Here is a 24,388-nt window from a genome sequence, read left to right on the forward strand (position 1 = left end):
CAATAGGGGATTGGTACATTATAATATATGATACAATAATCTAGCCATTATGAAAAACATTTTGAAAACTTCACGATATGGGGAAATTCTGATATAATGTAAATATATAAATAGTGCCATTACAATTGTTAAAAAAAAAATCCCAAATCGAAGGAAACATCAAAATGTTAATAGTTCTTATTGAGTTGTGGCATTGGGAGATTTTGTTTTATATATATTCTGTGTCTTCTAAATTTTCTGTGCTGCATACATGTGATGCTTACAATAGAAAAGAATGATAAGCATGGGCCCTGAGCTGGCCAGGTGAGACTGGGCGCTCTTAGTTTTCTCTGAGACATCAACCTTGCTGCCAAGTTTCCTAGGCAGGTGACAATCTGGGCTTGAAGGTGCTGGTTCAGAAATTTCTTTTGGGGAGGGAATGGCTGCTTCCTTTCGTCTTAGCCATCTGCCAGCACAGGGTTTTCCAAGACATCCTAGCAGGATGGCCTATATGAAAGGCAAGGCAGGACAACCTATGCAGCTGTTATTGAGAGCTCTCCTGTTTCTCACTGTTGTCGGGAGGCCTGCTCTCCCTGCTCTGGCCTAGCAGTGGAGCAGAGTTTTGGGCAATGTGCTTGGGATACAGATGTGCTGTTGCAGAAGATATCTTTGCAGCGCCCACAGCTGGCAGAGGGCCTTAGCGCCCTGGAGACCTTTGCCTTCCACCAGCCAGAAAACTCCAGGCTGCCTCTGAGCAGCCGGGACTACAGGGAGGTCATGAGAGCCCTGGGGCTGTGACAGGGTGACAGGCCTAGCAGAGGCACCTTGACCTCCCTATGTTACCAAACCCTCCAGAGTCCATCCCCAGCAAGGTTCCTCCTGGCCCATGTCATTGGAGCCACTAGAATGAGACCAAGTTAGGTTTTGAGGCAAAGGGAAGTAAGTTCCTCTATTGATTGGAGAAAGGAGAGGAGCAAGCTCAGTTCTAGAGCCGGCTCTCCCCGCAGGCCTTGGGCGGGGCTCCTTTATTGGGATCTGGTCCATGGCGAGCGCGCAGCTGCAGCTGCCCTGGCTACGGATTGCAGCCAACAGCACAGCGCCTCTGCGCACGGCCCGCCGCCGCCATCTTGAATCGTGGTGTGGCGCCTGGGCCCCTGCTCACACCCGGCTGAGGGGTCCCTGCTGCTGTCTCACAGGAGGAACTCTGGTCCGAGGTGAAGGGGCAAGACCTCTGCCCAAGGTGCCCTGTGAGCAAGTGGAACTAGACGAAGCACAAAGGAAAAGAAAAAAAGGTTAGACTTGATTTTATTACCCAGATTCTATTTTTATTCCCTGGGAAATGTTAATGGGCATTGCTGTGACAGCCAGTCCAGAGTCTGGACTTGTGATTCCTAAGTGGTATCAGACACGTTTGCTTGATAGGACTGGTTTTACTCAGTGTGCTGAATCTGTCGTGGTTATAATAATGATATCAGCAGATTGGCTGGGCCCTTTGCCTGTAGTATTTCATTTAATTGAATCCTTGCTTCTATCCTGTGGGGTTGGTATCTTTATTCTCATCTCCTAGGTGAGGAAGCTGACCTGAGTCTCACTCAGTTACAAGGCAACAGACCCAGGATTCAAGCTCAGGTCCTTCCAGCTCCAAAGCTCCATCATGCTCGTAACCAGAACACTAACGCTTCCCAAACCTGAGTCATTTTAAATCAGTGTCACTATTTTTCACCAAAGCCATGTACCATCCAAACTCTGTTTGTTCAGTATTTTTCTTTAAGTCACTTAATTTTTTTTTCAGTTAAATTTAACCTCATCCTAAGCAATATGGGCATAGAATCGAGAGTTTAAGGTACTCTGTGTAGGTGTTTCAGATGCATACACTTAAAAAAAAGCACACATAATTTAAACAAAGGTTTATCCCTGTACCTTTTATTTTTTTATTTAAAAAAATTTTTTTTGGTCTTTTTTTGTCTTTATAGGGCTGCACCTATGGCATATGGAGGTTCCCAGGCTAGGGGTCTAATCAGAGCTGTTGCTGCTGGTCTACACCAGAGCCACAGCAACACCAGATCTGAGCCACATCTGCGACCTATACCACAGCTCATGGTGGTGCTGTACCCTTAACCCGCTGAGGAAGGCCAGGAATCGAACTTGCAACCTCATGGTTCCCAGTTGGATTCGTTTCTGCTGTACCAGGACAGGAACTTCCCTATTCCTGTACCTTTAAAAGTGCTTGCAACACTAGAAAACGTGTACTATTTTGGGAAAATAAATTCGTGCAGCTTTCTTTAGACTGGACTCAAAGTGCTATTAGGCCACAAATCAGTTGCTATTCACTAGTGGTCTTATCTTCCTACCTTTGGTAGATTCTGACTAGCACTAATTGCTTCTTAACTTGTTTATCCCAAGGCAAATGGTTGCTCAAAGCAATGTGTCCTCTCCTCTGGTCTTCCTTTCAGAGACGGGGTGTCCATTGTGTGCTGCACCCAGGCACATGCAGCACAGCATAGGCTGCCCAGTCTGTGGATCAAGTGTGTCAGGCTTTTAGAGACAGTAACAGTGGGTTTTTTGTGAGTGGCTCACAGAATTCCTTTTAATACTGTAATTTGCAGTGTCAGTGTTGGGGAGGAGACTGGGAACCTCCTAGGACCACTTTATTTTACTTTACAGCGTGGGACCTGCTAGATTGCAGAATGCTGTCAGTCATGCACTCAGCCATAAAAATTTAGCTGCTAGAAAGTCTCTCAGGGAAAATGAATATCACTTCACCTCTATGCTATAAAGGGGTCATATTTTCACTAGGGTGGTGCTATATTCAAACAGCCTGAGAAAAACCTGGAAAGCAGCAAACCTGCCTCATAGACAGGGCATTTAACTAGGAATCACCTGGCCTTAGTTCTCATCCCAGCTCTGCCAGCTGTGTGACTTCAGCACGGTTCCATCTTTCCAGGCCTCTGTTTACTCCTCTGTAATAGCAGTTCCCTCATAGGGCTGCTGAGGTGTATTCTGAGGGTGTGAAAGCAAACAGTCATTTAGAATCTTTCTGCCAAGGTAGTTACTGTACTCATCTATGTATAAAATTAGGATGTCAGAACCATGGACTTTGTACTTTTCCCAGCCCTAGGATGCTCGAACTCTGGGAAGGCAGGAGTGGGAACAGAGGGTTCTGAGTACATCATTTGGGCCTATTTGGTAGCTGAGTAAATAAGATTGATGGCAGCATCCTCTGCTTCTGTTAAGCTTCAGAGGCTTGTTTGTGAGATATAGGTTTGGGAGCCGCACCAATGCAGAAATAGAGGAATGAAGGAACATCAACAATAGGCTAGTCATCTTCACCCTGAGGAAAATGTGTGGCCAGGAAGGGTATAAAATCACCAGGGACAACATCCCAAATCTTGGTCATGGGTCCGAAAAACTCCAAATGTGTTGAAAAATAGGGCAGTTAGACCCAATTACTGTAAGACTCTGTATTCTGATGAGATGGCAATAAGGAATCATTTGACCTTTATATATAGTCATCCCGTCTGAAGAATCTTAGCATCATGGCTTAGCAGAAACAAATCTGACTAGCATCCATGAGGACACAGGTTTGGTCCCTGGCCTTGTTCAGGGGATTGAGGATCCGGTGATGCCATGAGCTGCAGTGTAGGTCTCAGACATGGCTGGGATTTGGCATTGCTGTGGCTGTGGTATAGGCCAGTGGCTATAGCTCTGATTTGACCCCTAGACTAGAACCTCCATATGCCACGGGCAGAGCCTTAAAAAAAAAAAATTAATAGTTACTGTGCTTTTTCTAGTAATTGCTCTATGTAGGCACTGTAATAGAGAAATCAGTTATCACAAATCCTCGTTACCATGCTGTGGGCTGGACAGCATCACTGCCATTTTCATGACAAGAAAACAAGGGTGGAAAGGTTCAGCCACATTACTGAGGTTGGCTGCTTAATAAGTGGCTGATCCTGGGATGCAGATTTTGTCTGTTTGACTCCCACACTCAAGTTGTTGTATGCTACTTTTCTTTTCTCTCAATAATTCTTCTGGAGGTGTTAAGGTTTAAAAAACCAGGCTTTTATTGACCTGAGTGCCAAGCCTTGACAGACCATTAAGAAAAGTAAGAAAAAAACATGGCACTGAATAAGAAGTTTGAAGTTTATTACATTAGTTATCATCCAAATAGGTTTTGGAAATCACTTATCTAATTAGCCATTATGATTATTAGTCAGTTGTTTCTATGGAGACAACTCTATCTTATTACTCAAAATAGACATTCATTTATGTGCTTATTTCTGTACAGTCTAGACAGCAGCATCACAGTTCTGGCAACAGGAGGAAGATTCCTGTTCTTTCAGTGTGACGTCTGTTGGTTACCCTGAGTCCTGTCTTGTTAATACTCAAACTGGACCACCTCTGGCTCAGCCCTCATCAATTTCATAGTTGCAGAGCAGTGGCTCTCAAACGTGGCTGCACATTGGAATCCTTTGGAAGTGACTGTCCACTCCCAGAACATCAAAGCCTGGGAGGGTGAGACCCATGTATCTGTATTCTTAAAATTCCTCATGTGTTTCTAATGGACATGTAAGTTTGAGTGCCAAAGGCTCTTAGTGTAATCAGTTGTGAGAATTTCTAGGCAAATACGCATAAAATTCTCTCTCCACAGACATGCCAGAACATGAAACAGTGATTCTCAAACTAGGTTGTACACTAGAATCACCTGTGGAGGCGGGGCTTAAAAACCAGATGGTGCCTGGGTCCCATTCTCACCAGATGTTATTAAATAGCCTCTGAAGAGGGCTTCTCAAACATCAGTATTTTTAAAAAGCCCTCCCAGGTCATGCTAATATGCAATTGGGTTTTGAACCACTGATTCACACCTACTAATCTTTGGAGGAGGCCTAAGGCCCAAGTTTATTATGTTTCCACAACATTAATTTCCAGTAAGTCCTGATGTTTTTTACCAAACATCTTCCAGGTTCTGACATTAAGAGTTGAATAGGGAAAAATTCAATTTAAATAAGATTTTCCAGCAGCACAGGGTGAACATCTTGCCAGCCTGAGTTACTGAATACTGATGCTAGCATTTAATGAAGCAGCAGCATAAGGATATCTGTGAGGGGCAGGGAGGTCTAGTTTAGTTGATCTCTGGCCTGTTTCCTACAATTTGGAGCCTTATTTCCCTCATAGAAATGAAGGGTTTAAAACAACAACAACAACAACAACAAATCATTGACCATATTGGTACATTAAACATACTCAATCTGCTTAATAATGTAAAATAGCATGCTTGTATTAACTTTTCAATAGTAAGCAGCTATCCATAAATTGAATTTCTTCCCATTATTTCAGCCCACTGGTAATTCTTTCTGCTTCTAGTGTGTGTAGCTTGCCTGTTTATTCCCTTTCTTCCCTCTTCAGATTGCAATAGTGCTGAGTCCGTGGTGGCCCCTTCATCATAATGAGAGAGAAGTTTTCTAATGACTCATCTTTCTAAATAAAACCTAAAATGTTTACTGCAAAGATGCCAGGCACATATTATGCATCACTGTTCTATACAATAATATAATTCAGATAGAAATTATCTTTGCAAATGGCAATCAATTTTTGCTACTACTTCTTGCTTTCTTGTCAGTCTGGTCAGTGGGCTGTGGAAGAGTGCTTTTACTTGATTGCTTACACTCTTGATAATCATTGTGGTTTTTGGCAGCGTTGAGGCATTATTTCACAGATCTGCATTGCAATGGGGAATGGGTGTAACTTTAAAATACAGCCAAAGTTCCTGTGGCTTTAGCTGACACCGAAGAATGTACAAACTCAAGCACAATTCTTACAAGATTTCATTCTTTTACAGTGGTTTGCCACGGGCCCATCCACATGTGGAGACAGAGTAAGCAAAGATGGAACCATGGAGGTCTAAGGTTCCCTTGAACCTCAAGGAATCTCTTGCTGTGTAGGCCTCTGGGAACAACCTATGTGTCTCACCCAAGGCCCAGGACACACATCCTTCCACTTGGAACTTTGAGTTTGAAAGGGAGGAAACATATTAAAAAAAACCTTATATATATATTTCAAAAACTCATCATGCCACTCTGCTATCTTCCAAGGCAGAGAGATCCGCTCTTGCAGGCTGAATGCTTTATTTGGATCTAAATGTTGATAAAGAAATGAAAGGAACAGAGACATGAAATGTGGCAGATACCTTTTTGGAAGTGGCATTATAAGAATAAGGAAGGATGCATGGAAACAGAAAGAGCTATATTAAATGTTTGCTTTATCACTTTTTGCCAACTCCTATCCTTGACTTTTAAAATTTCTAAACATTTCAAACAAATCAGCTATGCCATGGTTGAATGCTCTTGGAAGAAAATGACTCTGATTTGTCCAAAACCACCCCAGCAGGCAACCCAAGGACTAGAACTGGTTAAATTTCTTAAAAAATCAACAAGAGTATCAGTTATAAACAGGAACACCTGTCTTGCTAGAACCTAAACTAAGACCTCTGATTTCTTTTACATAAGGCATTGAACAGCTGTCAGATATGTGAACAAATTTTGTACGCTTGAGTACTATGACTTTGAACCAGTGACCTGGAGGTCCATTGTCTCTATTATCACTCCCTTGAGCCACTTGCTATGGCAAGCTGCAGAGTTATTTTAGAAAATGGCATCACCCAGTTTGGGTACTCCACCAGTCTGTGTTCAAAATTATCAGTATTTTTCTGGTTCAAGTTACAGTTACTTCTGATTGCTTTTGGTCTTGATATCCCCATCCCATTTAGTGACACTACCGTCTACCAAGTCACTAAAATCAGAAATTGTCATTATCTTTTAGTTGGTAAGCCTCGCTGATCTACTGTGCCTCGTGAAGCCTTCGTCTTATCTGTTGCTGTCACCTGACTTTAGGATTCTCCTTGAATAGCTAAGGAGCCTTTTAGCTCATCCCCCACATACCCATTCTTCACTTTCTGCCATATTTTCATCTTAAGCCAGAGATCATGTCTCATTGCAATGTCAAGTTTTTCTGTGGCTCCTCAATTATGTGATGATTCCCTGTGTTATTTCTCACCCCAGTTATTTCCTAAGAGTTCTCTGGCAGCTCTACCTCCTGACTCATGCACTTCCCAACTCAGGCACCTGCCCCTCTCAACACCAGCTCTGCTAGGCCACTTTCCCCCCACTTTTTTTGGCTGTGCCTGCAGCATGCGGAACTTTCCAGGCCAGGGATTGAATCCACACCACTGCAGTGACAACACTGGATCCTTAACCTACTGAGCCACCAGGGGACTGCCTTTCCTTCTAATAACATATGTAAGCTCCATCCATGTTGCTCCTGCTGTTTGCTCTGCATACAGTTCCCTTCCTCTTTTTCTTGAGCTATCATAGTTCACTCCTGTTGCGAGACCCAAGCAAAAGTCCCTGTTATAGAAATCTTTTCTGCCTTGAGAGAGGGCATACTCCTTCTTTTGTTCCTTTAACACTTAGTGTATCTGTTGTTTACACTCCTCTGCAGGCCCATGCATTCCACAAATAGTTGTGCACTTATGTGGTAATAACATGAGTTCCCTGTGAACTGGACCTCTGTTCACCCTTATTTTCCCAGTATTTAGCACTGTCATCTGCCCATGGTAGGTGCTCCATCAATGTTAGGTTGAATTAGGATTATGGAGCAGCCTTTCTGCATGGTAGCTCATGGGAAGTACTGTTGATTGGGTAACGGAGATTCGTGCCCAGTTACCTATCAGGTCTGCCATTGTGTGTTTCATGGGTTGATCTGTATGCCCCTCAGGTTCCTTGTGAGCTTAAACATCGAGAATAGCTTAAAAGTGGACAACTATTTCTCTCCTGTGCTATTTGCTCAGTCTGGCCTCTTGATTAACTCCCATGCCTTCTAATCTCTTCCTCCTGTTATTCTCACCTTTGCTTGTGTATCTGTGCTGTCACAGCCACTCCAAAGGCCAGCATTGTCTTCACTTTCCCATCTGGATTCTCTTTTGCTGAAATTCTCTAAGACTTGAGAATATCTTTTTCACTATTCACCTTTTTATTACATACAGTTTTATACTGTTTGCTGGTTATTTGTCTTGGTAAATTTTTTTTTTTGCTCCATTCAGCTGAAAACTGCTTTAGTGTAGCTTGATGTTGTTGCCAGCAGAGGCATTCCAGTGCCTCTCCTGGAGGCCCTGGCTCTGCCATACCAAACTAACTGTGGGCAAGTTTAAAAAAATGCTAAACCTTAAATATAAAGTGGGAAAAATAATAGTGCCTATCTCTAGAAAATAGAGAAAATGTATTTGAAACTCTTTGTGCCTGACAAACATAAGCCTGAGTATGCGATAGTTATTATTTTCAAGAACAGTTTTGATCAGAACCTGTTGAAACTAATTTATTTTCCACCCAAAGCCTATATAATGACTGATACTTTGAGGTCTATCTCATGTCATTGGATAATTATGATTGGTTTAGCACAAAGTCACACTCTGCAAGGTTCTTGGAACCATTCTTCCACCATGAGTACAGAGAAGCCAAGGCAGGCACTGACATTGTGGTCTGTTCAGCAATGTCTTGTGGCCCGAATGAACCATGAGGGCTTATGAATTGTCCTAAAACACAAAATGTGATTTGTTAGACCTTAACTAATAAACGGAGTGTATTTTTGGTGCCATCATACCCAGACTATAAGGTCATTGAAATAAATCTGAGGCATATCTCCTGAAAGATGTCTACTCATTCCTCTGCCAAAAGAAAAAAAAAAAAAAAAATACAACCCTGTCTCCTCAACACAATAACTGAGGAAGTATTTGTTTTAAAACCATTCCATTCTGCTTTCTTAATTTCTTGTTATCTCATCCCAGAAACTCTGAATTAACATGGCAAAAGTCCACTGTTTTGAGTTCAGGAAAAACAATATAATTCTTCTATATCTTTTCACAGACTTTGCTTGTTGGGCCAGAAGCCCGACTCATTTGGACACAGCTGTACTCTGAACTTACATCACTAGTTAACATTTCCACTTCTAGGCATTCATGTGGCTTATTTGTTCCAGAGATTTTCTGTTCCCTGATTAAATGTTTCACTGTGCTGTACCCACAGACTCATAAACTAGTTCACTGGCTGATTTTTCAAGACTGGGATTTAAAGAGCCAGTGACCTATTAAAAAACTTCATTTTTTTTTATCAATTAGATATGAAGCCTGCCCTATACACAATCTCAGTGTATGTTAAGTTTTTGTATTTGATCCTACATTTCCCTCTGTGAGGCTCTTTCCACTCATAGGGAGCTAAATTTATAGGGTTCATCTGGTGTCCCATTCTTAATCTGGGGAGCTGTACCCTAATCCTTATTAAGGCATTAGTAGCTGATTATGGGTTGACCATTCACATCTGAAGCTTGTGTGACTGAAATTTGGAAGTATTTAAAACCCTCCAAGAATGAAATTATAATGACAGTGTGACCTGGATGAATCAGGTTTTATGATAGTAGAGATTTTACCAGTTATAGTGTTTTGGGGCAACAGGCCTTGATCTTTTTTCCCAAACTGAATTTTTCTTGTTGGGGTCTATACCTACTAAGGGCTTCTGTTGTGTTTCCCATGAAGAATGACTAAGTCTTTGATTGGGAGTTGTTCCTTGATTAAAACAGGAACAGTGCAGAAAGAAATAAGCCTGCCCATCGGAGAACAGTTAAACACTGGTACTGCTCACAGCAGGGTGGTGTGGGGAACTGGCTTCTGGGACAGCACAGGAGCACAGTGCAGTGTTGGTGACTGTCATGCTGGTGAAATACCATGACATCTGAGGCCCCATGACATCTCTGTGTGGAAACATTTATTTCACAAGTGCAGACACTGATACCCTGGTTCTAGTGACCTTAAGACTTTCACTTCTATTTGTGCCTCTCTGAGATTCAGAGTGTGGGAAAGATGATTTTCAAGTTTCCATCCTTCTCACACTGATCCCTGCTGAATATTGGGATCGTTTCTGACCAGTACACCAGAGATGCTTCGGAGGTAGAGAGAAGCTTACCTCTAATGGACAAACAGGATGGGGCTGTATGGAGCAGTGAGATTGGCTGGAGAACTCTCTGAGTCATGTGCCAGACTGCTCTGCTGACATCTAGCTGAAGCCAGACAACCCTGCTCAAGACCAGGGTGCTGACCTAGGAAGGGTGGGTCCTGAGAGCTCACTGCTATGACACGTAACCACCCAGATCACTGGTTTCTTGAGTCATGTTACCACTTGCTCCTCTACTTCCAACCCTCCTGCTCTCAGGCACACCCAGCCAGTGACTGGGTCAACAATTGAAGTCTGTGAATCTGGCAGACCTTTCTCACGGATAAGGGGCAGCCTATGCTGTGGCTACTGTGGTGACTGGCATGTTCTTTAGGATGGCCACGCACAGGAAATACACTTCTGCTGTAGAGACTATCTAGTATTTTATGTTAATTCTGGTGTGTGGTCCCTGCAGAATCTTGGTACGATGAGGAAAATGGAAGGCATCACATTTTGATACATGTCATGACATCTTTAAGGGATGAGAAAAGCCTCTAATTAGCTTGTACCTATTTGGAATGCTTTCAGAAGTTTTGTGTTACCTCCTATAAGACATTGTTAGAGAGCCTGACCAGTGTTACACTCCTGCATTTTTAGAGTACATGTGGAGTGTTTTCTCTATGAGAATGTGAGCTACTTTGGGAGACTTGGTTATTTCTTCTTCAGAGTCTAGTAACATTGTTCAGTAGAATTTTTTGTGATCATGGAATTGTTCTATAATTAGCTACTAACCTCCTATGGCTATTGAGTGCCTTGAAATGTGGCTAGTGTGACTGGGAACTGGATTTTTGGTGTCTTTAATTTTGCCTTAATAGCCGTGTGTGAATATTGGCTACCACACTGGACAACACAAGTTTGGAATACTATTTCCTGGCTTATGGGAGGCAGACTAAATCACTATATGTTGAATTGAATTTACCATTCTTCAAGGCACTTGCCAAAATACACTTTTGCTATGTGTTTTTCAGATTTCTAATGTAACTTACTCTCAGTAATTCTAGATTGTCTATTTGTATGACACTTCAATAAGAATTTATTCTACATCTGGACCTAGACAGTCACTGTTACTGGAGCAGTGTTTCAGGGACTCCCAGGGCATAGGGAAAGAAAAATCCCACAATGATGCATAACGCTTCTGCTGTTTCCATAAATATACTTTCTAGATCCTCTCTGCCTTCCACAGTTCTTCCTAGATCATTTCCCAGTGAAAGTGGGAAATTGGATATTTCATAAATATTTTGACTTTCTTTCTGCTGCTGGGGAGGAAACAGAGTAGCACTTGCCACTGGAAGATGTCTGGATTTGAATCTCAGATCTGTGACTTCGGAAGAATCATTTAAATCTTTATAACTTCAATGTTTCTTTATCGAATGGAAATAAGAGGAATTCTTTCAGTCCTTTGTGCCTTTCAGAGTAGAAGTGTAAGAATCTTTGGCTTAAAGTGTGCAAATCTTCCTGAGCTATGAAACCCTGTACAAATATTTATGGCTGTGGCTATCATTGTTTTTAATTTCAGATGAAATCAATGCATTTGTGTAGGCCTCCGTGGTATATTTCTCCATGCCCCAACTTAATCATTCAGCCACTGCCTATGATAGTGACTTATCACTGAAAATATACAGGATCTTAGTAGACTGTGTTGTATGCCTCATAATCATGAATTAGTGTTTGTTGAATGCCAGACTGCATGGTATAGCACTGATCTCTGTGTAGTAGGTTGGCTAAACAATGACAACTTCTTGTGCCAGGAGAAAATTTGAAGAGTTCCCACTCATACTCAATATTGACTTGATGATTTACTTGCTTCCTGAGATATGGAGAGCTCTTAATTCTGGTCGTACGTATTAGACAGATTCATTGCATGACCCGGATAATTTATTTAGTCTATGTTTAGATGATCTAGAAAGGAAATTAAGTTTGTGATAGAAATTTTTGATCTCTTTCAGGTGATTTTTAACTGTATGTCTTAAATTTGCTTTTAAAATTGAGTAACTGGAGTTCCTGTCATGGTGCAGTGGAAACGAATCTGACTAGGAGCCATGAGGTTGCGGGTTCAATCCCTGGCCTTGCTCAGTGGGTTAAGGATCTGGCTTTGCCATGAGCTGTGGTATAGGTTGCAGACTTGGGTCAGATCTGGCGTTGCTATGGCTGTGGTGTAGGGCAGCAGCTGTAGTTCTGATTAGATCCCCAGCCTGGGAATCTCCATATGCCATGGGTGTGGCCCTAAAAAAAAAAAAGAAAAATAAATAAAATTGAATACCTAATTCTCCTTATGGAATACTGAATCAATTGTTTAGGAGTGCAGTACACTGTTAATGTGTTACAAATTTAACTCTTACTACATACAGATGCACAGGGAAAATGCGGCTTCATTGTTTTTCTATAGCTGGCCTGATCTTTCTCTTGACTTTTAATCTGTTGAGCAATGAAGAATGTATTAGTTATCAGTTGCTGCATAACAAGTTACTGTATAGCGCAGCAGTTTAAAACAAGAAACATTTATTATCTCATTACTTCTAGGTCATGAATCTGGGTGTGGCTTTGCTTGGTCCTCTGAGTCAGGGTCTTTCTTTTTCATATTTTTTTAGGACCACACCCATGGCATATGGAAGTTCCCAGGCTAGGGGTTGAATTAGAGCTGCAGCTGCCAACCTGCACCAAAGCCACAGTAATGCTGCCAGATCTGAGCCATGTCTGTGACCTACATCACAGCTTATGGCAATGCCAGATTCTTTAACCCACTGAACGATGCCAGGGATTGAACCCACACCCTCATGGATGCTAGTTGGGTTCTTAATGCACTGAGCCACAACAGGAACTCCTGGTTCAGGGTCTTTCAGAAAGCTACATTCAAGGTGCCATCTAGGGTGACCAACTGTGTGGGATCGCTCAAGACTGTGGTTTCCTGGGATGTGGGACTTTGATTGCTCACACTAGGAAAGTGTTGAGAAAACTGAGATGAATTGGTTACTTGAGCTGGGTTTCATCTAAAGTCTAGACTGAGGAACAGTCTTTCAAGCTCATCCATGTCAGGTGGCAGGATTTATTTCCTTGTGACATACAGGACTGAGGGCCTCAGTTCTTTTCTAGCTGTTGGCCAGAAATCTCCCTTAGTCCCTTGCCACATGGATCTCTTTACTCAGCAGCTTACAGCATGGTCGCTTGTTTCATCAGAACAAGCAAAGTAGAGAGGAAAAGAGATGAACAAATTGGAAACCAGAGTCTTTTTCACACCAGATCTTCAAAGTCACAACCCAACACTTCTGTTCTTTTGTTTGTGAGAAGCAAGTCTTCAGGTCTGAACTGTACTTAAAGACAGTGGATTATACCAAGGCATAAGTGCCAGGAGGTAAGGACCACTGGGAGCCATCTTAGCATCTGCCTACCATGAGAAGACAACAGACACATTTCCCAGTTTGGCAAATGTGGGTAATAGTAACTTTTGCATGATCATTCATAATTAAAAATTTTCTTCTTTTCCTTTCCTGAGATAGTTTCTCAGTATATGCAAGAAGGCCTATTGACCTCCCAGCAATGGGAAAGGGGCACCTCAGACCTGTCTGTACTCCCCTGGCTTCTCTGTTCTCTGCACTGACTGATGTCCTTTTTATGCCTGGTGACTGCTTTTCCTGCTGCTCAACAGCTGACATTGGCAATGGTAGACATGTGTTCTGTAATCTCTTGGTTCAGTTGGGACTTGACTGTCCTCTCTGCAGTGTTGTTGTCACTTCTATTCCTGAGGACAGGCTGTCCCTCTATCCCAGCAGGTTCCTCTGTGGTCCCCTTTCAGTGACTCTTTGGTAAACTCTCTACCCCATACCATCAGATATAGCCTACTTCCTTTCTCAGGGCATGTGCAAACTTCTAGACACCTCTGATGCCATACTGAGGGCTCAGGGAGTCTCTGAAGGGTTAAATTGAGCCCTCTTCCCCCATCCCCTGCCTTCCCCACATAATCATGTTGGATGACCGCTGTTCCTCTTACACAGCTATTCTGTGGCAACTTGCTTTGAGTCCCAAATAGGAAAGGAGACAAAAGCACCTCTCTAGTTTTCCTCTCAACCTGTATAAACCTCATCCTAGGATAACATCCCAGTTTTGGGAGGAGGGATGGGCATGGGGCAAGGAGGAGCCATGATGCTCAGTCACATCTACAGCTTCTTAGGTACTGTCCTGAGTTCTCCTACCCCAGGCACGTGGTGATGAGACCCCCTGCCCCCCAGTTGGCCAGGTCCAGCCCTTACTATGTTAAATGAGGCCAGGGCAACTTAGAGTGGTTTTCTTTTTTTGTTTTTCTCTCTACCCAAAGCTTGACTTTCATGACTGTTGTCTTGATGTGGACTTGTAAACATCAGATTTATGACTCAAAGATGATCAATGGTCTCTTAGTCCTTGCAGCAATAAGCCTTTTGGCTAAGCTGGCATGTCAAAGCTGCAAAGGAGCATAATTTCAGGGGGAAAATATATTCAAAATGAGGAAAATACTATCCTCATTATGTTCGTTGGTTTTTACAGCTGCTGGTGACTTCCTGGAGTGACCAACAGCCCTGCTTAGGGGTTCAAGAGTTTACTCATTCTAAAAATGGAGGAATTATTATTTTTTAAAATGCTTTTCTAGTGGCACTGCTATGAATCCAGTATTTTACTGCCCAAAAGATAGATTTTTCTGGGATTAAGTGAGGCACCCCACATATTGAGAGAGCTTAAAAAATGTGTTTATGAAAACGAGGGATGCTTAAAAAGGAACAAGGACAGAAAGTGAAATGTAGTGTGCAGGGAAAATAGAAAGCATAAAATGTACATAGTGGGAACACAATGGTTAATAGTTCTCTTCCCAACCCTCTGAAGCAGCTGCATCCAGGAGGGAAGTTTGCCATGGAAACACAGGAAGTAGCAGAGATCTGGGCAACAAGGGAAGCTTTTCTTGTACTATCCAAACTGGAAGTAGCTCTCTTCCCACCAAAATGCCTGGGGCTATACAACACTTCTCTTTGCAGTGGCACAGGATGTAGAGACTGAGTGCTATTTATGGCAGCAAGCAGCCAGAGATGGCAGTTTGTAGAACATCCGTGTGGAAAGGAGCCTCCGAAAAATGGAACTGATGAGGAATTTGAATTAAAAGTGAGCTTTGAGTAATTACAGATAGAGAGATGGCATTAAATAATTGACATTAAGTCTTGACTCAGGAGAGTGGCCACTTCAACCCAGATGGTGTGAGACACAGACACAGAGGGGCTCAGCATTCAGCAATGGAAGAGCTGGATCTGAAAGAAGATCATGTAAATAGGATCATGGCAGAGATACTCCCCTCAGCCACATCTGGCTAAGGATTATTAAAATGTCTTAATGATGAGCAATTGTAAGAGATCATCAACCCTACATTGAATTGAATTTAGAGTAAACTGCAAATAACATTCAGCTTGAGTTATTCGCATGTGAATTGTTTATGGTTCTTTTTCCACAATGGGTTTTGAGTCATTCTCAATGAATTCTTTTTTATTTAATTTTTTAAAGTCTGCAAAGGCCCCTCCTGGTAATGTTACATCTGTTTACTTCACTGGGAGGATCTAAATAATAAAATTTGGGTACACAGTATGGGCTAACCAGGCCAACAGCTCCTCTCATAGAAAGCAGCTAACTGAAGCTGACCCCCACCTGGATGTACTGTGATTTGTGATTTACAAATGCAAAGGACAAGCAGAAAGGCAAGAGATGAGAGGCTGGGATATAAAATCAGAGGAGGAAGTGCAGAAGAGATGAGCGTGTAAAGGGTAGCATGAATGTCACAGGTCGGGGGAGTCTGTAACATGGGCAGATCTGAGCAGAAGGGACTTGTGTAAGTTGTGTGTGTTTTTGATTTTTGTGAAGAAAGAGGAAGAAATGTTTGGGTGAGGGAGGAAGGATGGTTATGGTCATGGACAGAAGCATGTCTGTTCTACCCTAGCTCCAAAGACTGATGGTACAGTCCCCCTGGGGAAAGAAATTACTAGCAAATGCAGAATACACTGTTTTCCTATGTAACCCAAGTGGAACGGTAGAGGGGGCATTCCACCCAGTGACAGACTTGAATATTCTTCCTCTAAGACATCTCGAAGGATTGTTGCTACTGTCTCATTAGAAGCACCTATAACCAAAGTAGTGATGAAGCACTGCCCTCAGGTGATTTCTAGAGCTCATCTGTAGGGGTGGTGGTGATGGTGATGGTGGTGTCTGTATTGGAAGAGGAAGCTGTGGGCATCTATGATGACACATTTGTAAGAGCTCATGCAACACCACTTAAAAACATCTAATTAGATCAAAGTTCCTAGGATGCTGCATAAAAATATGGAGTCAAGTGTAAGTGATACTGTGTGTATTTCTATTAATATGCCCTTTCTGTACCAGGTTCTAGAAGCATACTGTTATCTCCATTTCAGTAGTTAAGAAACTGAGGCTTAGCAGTTAAGTAATGTGTTTACTGTATTAAAACAAGAAGTGTTAATGCCAGGATTTAAACCCATGTTTATATGCCTCCAAAGCATATTTGTGTTTCCACTATGCTGTACAAGCTCATTACGCTCCTCTGACAGTACAATCTCAGAGGCAGCTGAAATAAGAACCTTAAAAAGTCAGGTCATGTGCCAGATGTTACACATTTGAACTTGGGAAATAATGGCCAAATCAACTAGAAGAGTTAATAGATCCTGAAAAACAGCAGTTCTAGGTAGAGATCAACATCATCTCTGGTTATGGGAGGAGGAATTCTTTGTTTAAGCAAAACTTAAATATGAATAAGTTTACTGATGGTTGTTCTTATGATCAAGTGTGAGGCATTACGTGTGTTAGGGTGGGCACTCGTTCACCAGTGGTTGTTATCTTGCCAGGTTGTTTAACTTGCCTAAAATCCATTTTCTCTCTATAAGATGAAGAATATGAAAGCATCTGTTTTGTAGGATTATTGTGAGAATCACCACAAATACATACTGTGGCAGATTGTATTTTCCAAAGATGGCCACACCAATATACATATCCCAATCCCACATGCATTTCTTAAATTGTGACTGATATCCTCCCACTGAAATTTGAGGTCTACATTCTCTGTTTGAATCTGGGCAGACTCGACTTCTCTAATCAATGGATGTGGCAGAAGCGATGCTATGTGACTTCTAAGACTAGGTCATAAAAAGATACAGCTTCTATTTGTTCCTTCTCCTAAGACACTTGCCCTTAGAACTCAGCTTCCACGCTGTGAGGAAGCACAGGTTAACTTACGTGGAGAGGGTAATGTAGAGAACAGACACAGCTCCCAGTAGACAGCCAACACCAAACACTGGATATGAGTGAAGAAGCTTTGAGACAGTTCCAGCTCCTAGTCTTCCATGGGAGGCTCTAGATGTCGGAGCAGAGACCAGCTGTCCCTACTGTGCCTCATCCAAATTCCTGACCAACAGTATCAGTGAGCATGACTCATTACCATTCCCTGCCACTGAATTTGGGGGTAATTTGTTATGCATCCATAGCAACTGGAACAAATTTTGATAGCATATAAATAATACAAAAGAAAAATAAGATAGCCAGGGAATTTATATAACTCATTTCCTGTTCATTAATTAATATGCATTGCTAGACCAAGTGGACTCAGTCAAGAGTCAGTTCTGGAATCTAACAATTTAGTAACCGGATTGTTAGGAAAATACAACCAAACCATAGAGGCACAATGATACTTTATATCAACAGATTAAACATGGTTCCTAGTCCCTTTTAGCTTTTGACAGAGGAAACAAACTTCTGTTCACTGACCTCTAACAAATGTTTTAGCTGAGTGCTCACTGATTTATGTTTAACTAAAGTTCTCTTCAGGAATGAGGAAATTCTAACAGGTAGCTCAGGGGTGGCTAACCTTAGCTCTTGTAATAATAATAAAACTTTATAGATGGTCTAATGTTAGATTTTTATATCCTTAATCTCGTGGGGTTTATAAATGCATTTGTATAGGCTTAGCATAGAGGCATATAGTAGTCATAGAATATAATGTGTGTGTTTGCTTCTGCTTGCAGCTGTCCAGATATATGAGTGTATGCATACCAAAGATAAATATGTGTAACAGGATGAAACAAAGAAACCAGTGACCACTTTTGGCTTCCATTCCTTGTATTAAGACATACAGTTCTGGGATAGAACCCCAAGAGGATTTGCCCAGATGTTATATGGATACATGGCAACCATCTCACTCTTGGAGAAATAAATACCATAAAAGGGTTGGGCAGGCATGGAAAGACATTATATAACTGCCAAGAATGTTAAAGGTCTAAGATTTTACTCTACTCGCAGGCTAACCATTTAGCCTGCATGGTTTCAAGGGTGCCAGTAGAGTTGAAACTGAGTCATAGGCAAAGGAGAGTGTGTTACTTACAGCAACGGCAGTAGCCAAAGAATCAGCATTTTTTGGGCCAGTTCCCAAGCCTCCTGGCCACTTCCCAGTTCTCATGGGGTGTCTTGAAGAGGGCAGACGATAGATGCAAATGTAGTCAGTTTGCTACAGGAGAAGAACAGTATTTGTTAGGGAACCTGAATCTTGTATAATATGCAGTCAGCATGCTTGATGTTTGCTTTTGAGAGAGAGACATTTTCTTTATTATACTGGACAGTAAGAATGTCTACCCTTTGCTTCACAAGGAAATGCTATCTCTATCTTCCAAGGCAGTAAGCAAACTTGATCTTTGTATTTTAAGGCTGCATATAAATATCCTTGAAAAGGTAGTTCAGAACAAAAGGCAGTCAGTATCTCTGCAAACTGATGTGCAGAAATATTAAGATTCAAGGAAAATTATACCCCAATAATAACCCCCAGTCTTCAAAGATCCAAAGAAATTACAAAACAACTCATGGTTTGACCAGGGATCAAAGGTCAATGACATCTGTATGCATTAGGCCAGATAGAAATAAATGTATATCATAATTTGGATTTGCATATTTTCCCTTTGGGACTATACTCTAAGGTGGTCCCCATCACTGGGATAGCAAAGACGACCTTAAAAAAATTCAGTTTCTCTCCAGTTCAAGTCTATCTTTTTATATTGGTTTAGGGACCAGATGGGTATGGAGACTCTGAGCCTCATAATTCACAATGACACTGTGAAATAAACAGAGTAGGTATTTATTCCTTCCAGCTGATGGAAGAGGAAATTACTCCATGGCTGGTAGAGAACACCGAGTGACAGGTTGGTAGTGGCAAATGCAGAAAGATAGTAAGAAAAGATGAGTTTCTGAGACTAGCCTAAAAGGATAAAGGGGCCCTGCTGGGGCCCAGCTGCTGTGGGTTAGAGAGGGTGTTAATCACACACTGCTTTCAAATCCATCTCCACCCTTTCATTGATCTGCTGTACTAATTGGCAGCACCCTTTGTGGAAAAACAAGCAAACAAACAAACAAACAAGCTTGACGTACTGCTTATTGGCTTAGGGAGATGCCAAGAAATATTTGTCTGTTTTGTTTTTTGTATTTTGGTCTGAGCTCTCACTGGGAAACAAAATAAAGCCTTTTGATAAATTAATATCCAAATTATACCATCTCTGTGGTCCAAAATCACATGTAAAAATTTCATATAAATTGATCTCTAGATAGTGAGTTACCAGGGACTTCTGGAGAAGCAAAGGTAAAGCCACTCTGAAGGATCACTTTCACAGCCCAGGTTGCAAAGAATTCCTAAAGATTTTAATTCAAGATGAGCTCATGGTACAAAATTATAAAATAGGCAAGTTAAGAATTCACCATAAGCAGTAACTTGAGATCATAGAGTATTGTGATAGAGACAATAATACAATTTTGCTTCACATAATTAGATAGAATAAATAGAACCTATAAAGAAAGAATAAGATAAAATGAAAAATGTATAGGGAAACTTGAATAAACAACCAAATAGTTGACTTCTGCTGCTGGACAAGATAGAATAGCCTTTTTCTTAGTGATCATTGCAATACTCTGGACAAAGCTCAAAAAAACAAGTAGCTAAGAATCCTGAGAACTTCATAAAAGTAGACAGATTGGGGGAGGGGTCAAAGTTTGAAGAAGTAAATATCTGACTTCTTCCTCTTAAGGTCTTGATCTTGCATTGAGATGGGGCCCCAGTTACGGAGCCATAGCTCCTTCTTAAATGCTAAGGTAAACTACATCTTTCTGGCCAGCAGTTCAGAAAGAGGGGCACCAGAGGGTGTATGGGGATGTCATAGGAGAGAGCTGGAGAAAGAGACCTTTAATTATGTGTTTGAACCAGAACAAATCCCAGGCTTGTCCTGGACCTGTGCAAACTTGGGGAAGACCCAAAGCAGCATGACAAAGGCTTTGCAAACTGAACTGACAGTGGAGCCATTGCCCACGAGTGAGGCAGACTTGCCTTCTACACCTAACTGGGTTGATTGTCTGTGAAAATAAATTTTAGGGCTTTAGCAGGACCTAACATCTTACAATGTAACTTAAGATTTGCAACACACAATTAAAAATTGTACAATATACCAAGAAGAAATAAAGCGGACCCAGGAAAATGTGACCAATTCTCAAAAGAAAAATACAATAACTCAAAACCCCAAGACGACCCAGAGTTTAGAGATCAAAGATTCTAAACCAGCTATTAATATGCTCTATATCAAGATAGAAACACTCAGTGAATGTAAAGATGGAAGTTCTGTGCAAAGAAATAGGAAAATATAAAAAAAGAGAACCAAGTAGAAATTTTAGAGCTGAAATATAATATCAGAAATTTTAGAAAAATTCCATGGATGGGCTCAGTAGCAGAATGCAGATGAACAGAGTCAGTGAACTTAAAAATAGGTCATTAGTAATTATGTAATCTTAATAGAGCAAAATTTATATATATATATATATAAAATGAATAGAGTCTTAGGAACCTTGGAAACAATAACAGTATGTCTAACATTTTTGTCATTTGAGTTCCAGAAGGAAAGAGATTGGTGCAGAAAAAATATTGAATATATAATGAATGAAACCTCCCCAAATTTGAGAGACACAAATTTATATAGACTTAAGAAGCTTAGCAAAACTCAAGCAGGATAAATTCAAAGAAAAATAAGCTCAGATACATCATAATCAAATCACTGAAAACCAAAAATAGAGAAAAAAGGTCTGGAAATAACATGTTACATACAAGGGAACAATGGGTTGAATAATGGAGGTCAGAAGACAGTGGTACTCTGTATTTAAAGTGCTGGGAAAAATACTGTCAATTCCAGAATTCCGTATTCAATAAAGATGTATTAGGAAGGAAGCAGAACTAGAAGTTTGTTACCAGTAAATATGCCCTAAAAAATATCTCAAAGGAAGTTAACTAGGCTTTGGGAAGATAATACTGAAGGGAAACTTAGAACTTCAGGAATGAAAGAACAATAAAAATGTAAACACCTGGGTAAATTTAATAATCTATCTTCAAGTTCATGACGGTTTACAGCAAAAATTGTAATTCAGCAGGTTTTCGGTGTGTATAGAGGCAAAGCATTATGATAGCTATAACATAAAAGAAAGAAGGCAAAGAGACCTACCTGTTTGTAAGTTTTCTATAGTTTATTTGTAGTGATAAAATATTGAATCAAAATAGAAAAAAAATTAGATATACCATTCTATTGTTTGTAAGACAGCCATGAAAAACTATGCAAAGGACTGTATAGCCCAGACACAAACACAAGTTTAAATGGAATACTAAAAAACATTAAAAAATAACAAAATAAGTTTTGTAGAATTGTAATATAATCATTGAAATAAAAACTCAGTACATGGTTTAATCGTTTGATTAAAGACAGCCAAAGGAAAAAAAAAATTAAAAGCTAGGTATACGAAAATTGCCCTAGATATAGCACAGAGAGATAAAACAAATAGTTTTTATTGATAATGAGAGGCAAATGTCTTTTGGAAGATTTAAAATTATATCTAAAGTGAAGTAATTGAGTAATGTAATAATTTATCAGTTCTATTTAGTTTCATGTATGTCAATTCACTGTTTACATTTAAAAAAGTTGTAAAATATTTGTTAATGCCTATGAATTTGGCCCTCTACTTGGGATAGGGTATTTTTTTTTTCTTTTTTTTTTTATTACTCAAATGAGTTTTTCACATCTGTAGTTGTATAATGATCATAACAAGCCAATTTCACAGTATTTCCATCCCACAACCCAAGCACATCCTCCCACCCCAAAACTGTCTCCTCTGGAGCCCATCAGTTTTTCAATGTCTATGAGTCAGCATCTGTTCTGCAAAGAAGTTCAGTCTGTCCTTTTCTCAGATTCCACATATCAGTGAAAGCATTTGGTGTTGGTGTCTCATTGTATGGCTGACTTCACTTAGCGTGATTATTTCTAGGTCCATCCATGTTCCTGAGAATGCTTGTATTTTGTTATTTTAGTGGCTGAGTAATATTCCATCATCTATATATACCATGTCTTCTTGATCCACTCCTCTGTCGATGGACATTTAGGTTGTTTCCATGTCTTGGCTATTGTAAATAGTGCTGCAATGAACATCAGAGTACATGTGTCTTTTTGAGTCGTGGTTTTCTCTGGATAGATGGCCCAGGAGTGGGGTTGCTGGATCAAATGGTAGTTCTATTTGTAGTTTTCTGAGGAATCCCCAAACTGCTTTCCACAGTGGTTGCACCAATTTACAATCCCACCAACAATGTACTAGGGTTCCTTTTTCTCCACACCCTCTCCAGCACTTACTGTTTGTAGACATTTTGATGATAGCCATTATGGCTGGTGTAAGGTGGTACCTCATAGTGGTTTTGATTTGCATTTTCTCTAATAATGAGTGATGCTGAATATCTTTTCATGTGTTTTTTTGCCATCTGTATGTCTTCTTTGGAGAACTGTCTGTTTAGATCTTCTGCCCATTTTTTGATGGGGTTGTTCGTTTTTTTGGTATGGAGCTGCAGAAGATGTTTGTAAATTTTAGAGATAATCCCTTGTCAGTTGATTCACTTGCAAAGACTTTCTCCCATTCTGTGGGTTGTCTTTTCATTTTGTTTGGGGTTTCCTTTGCTGTGAAGAAATGTTGAGGTTTGTTTAGGTCCCATTTGTTTATTTTTGTTTTTATTGTCAATCCTCTTTAAGAGGTGGATCTGAGAAGATGTTGCTGTAATTTATGTCAGAGAGTGTTTGGTCTATGTTTTCCTCTAAGAGTTTGATAGTGTCTGGTCTTATATCTAGGTCCTTAATCCATTTGGAGTTTATTGTTGTGTATGGTGTTATTAGGTAGTGTGCTAATTTCATTCTTTTACACATGGCTGTCCAGTTTTCCCAGCACCACTTACTGAACAAGCTGTCCTTTCTCCATTATATATCCTTGCCTCCTTTGTCATAGCTTAGTCGGCTATAGGTGCGTGGGTTTAATTTTGGGCTTTCTATCCTGTTCCACTGATCTATATCTTTGTGCCAGTACCGTACAGTTTTGATGATTGTTGCTTTGTAGTATAGGCTGAAGTTCGGCAGCCTGATTCCTCCAGCTCCATTTTTCTTTTTCAGGATGTCTTTGGCAATTCTGGGTCTGCTGGGCTTCCAAACAAACTTTAAACTATTTTGTTCGAGTTCTGTGAAAAATGACCTTGGTAATTTGATAGGGATTACATTGAATCCATAGATTGCCTTTGGTAGTGTAATCATTTTGATAATATTAACTCTTCCAATCCACGAGCATGGTATATCTCTCCATCTATTTGTGTCATCTTTGATTTCTTTCATCAGTGGCTTATAGTTTTCAGAGTACAGGTATATTGTCTCTTTAGGTAGGTTTACTCCTAGCTATTTTATTCTTTGGATGTGGTGGTAAATGGGATTGCGTCCCTAATTTCCTTCTCTGCTCTTTCATTGTTAGTGTATACACATGCCGTCGATTTCTGTGTATTAATTTTGTATCCCGTGACTTTGCCAAATTCATGGATGAGCTCTACCACTTTTCTGGTAGAGTCTTTAGAATTCTCTAGGTATAGTATCATGTCTTCTGCAAATAGTGATAGTTTTACATCTTCCTTTCCAATTTGGATTGCTTTTATTTCTTTTACTTCTCTGATTGCCATGGCTGGGATTTCTAGAACTATGTTGAAGAGTCATGGCGAGAGTGGACATCCTTGTCTTGTTCCTGATCTCAGCGGGAATTCGTTCAGCTTTTCACCATTGAGAGTGATGTTTGCTATGGGTTTGTCATCTATGGCCTTTATCATGTTGAGGTAGGTTCCCACTGTGCCCACTTTCTGAAGGGTTTTTATCAGAAATGGGTGTTGGATTTTGTCAAAGGCTTTTTCTGCATCTCTTGAGAGGATCATATGGTTTTGATTCTTCAGTTTGTTAATGTGGTGTATCACACTGATGTATTTGTGGATGTTGAGGAACCCT

At 40.7% G+C, this 24,388-nt stretch overlaps 2 long non-coding RNA genes across 5 annotated transcripts in view; both read left to right on the forward strand.

Annotated features, from left to right (window-relative positions):
• Nucleotides 1-24,388, forward strand: part of LOC106505748 — an 842,810-nt gene that overhangs the window by 231,358 nt on the left and 587,064 nt on the right. The window lies entirely within an intron of this gene.
• LOC110256521 lies at nucleotides 1,183-8,742 on the forward strand. The gene is made up of 2 exons (XR_002338117.1): nucleotides 1,183-1,271; nucleotides 5,819-8,742. It is a non-coding gene; the product is annotated as an uncharacterized LOC110256521 (long non-coding RNA).

This window comes from Sus scrofa, chromosome 13 (genome assembly GCF_000003025.6).
Source record: "Sus scrofa isolate TJ Tabasco breed Duroc chromosome 13, Sscrofa11.1, whole genome shotgun sequence".
Classification (NCBI taxonomy): Eukaryota; Metazoa; Chordata; class Mammalia; order Artiodactyla; family Suidae; genus Sus; species Sus scrofa.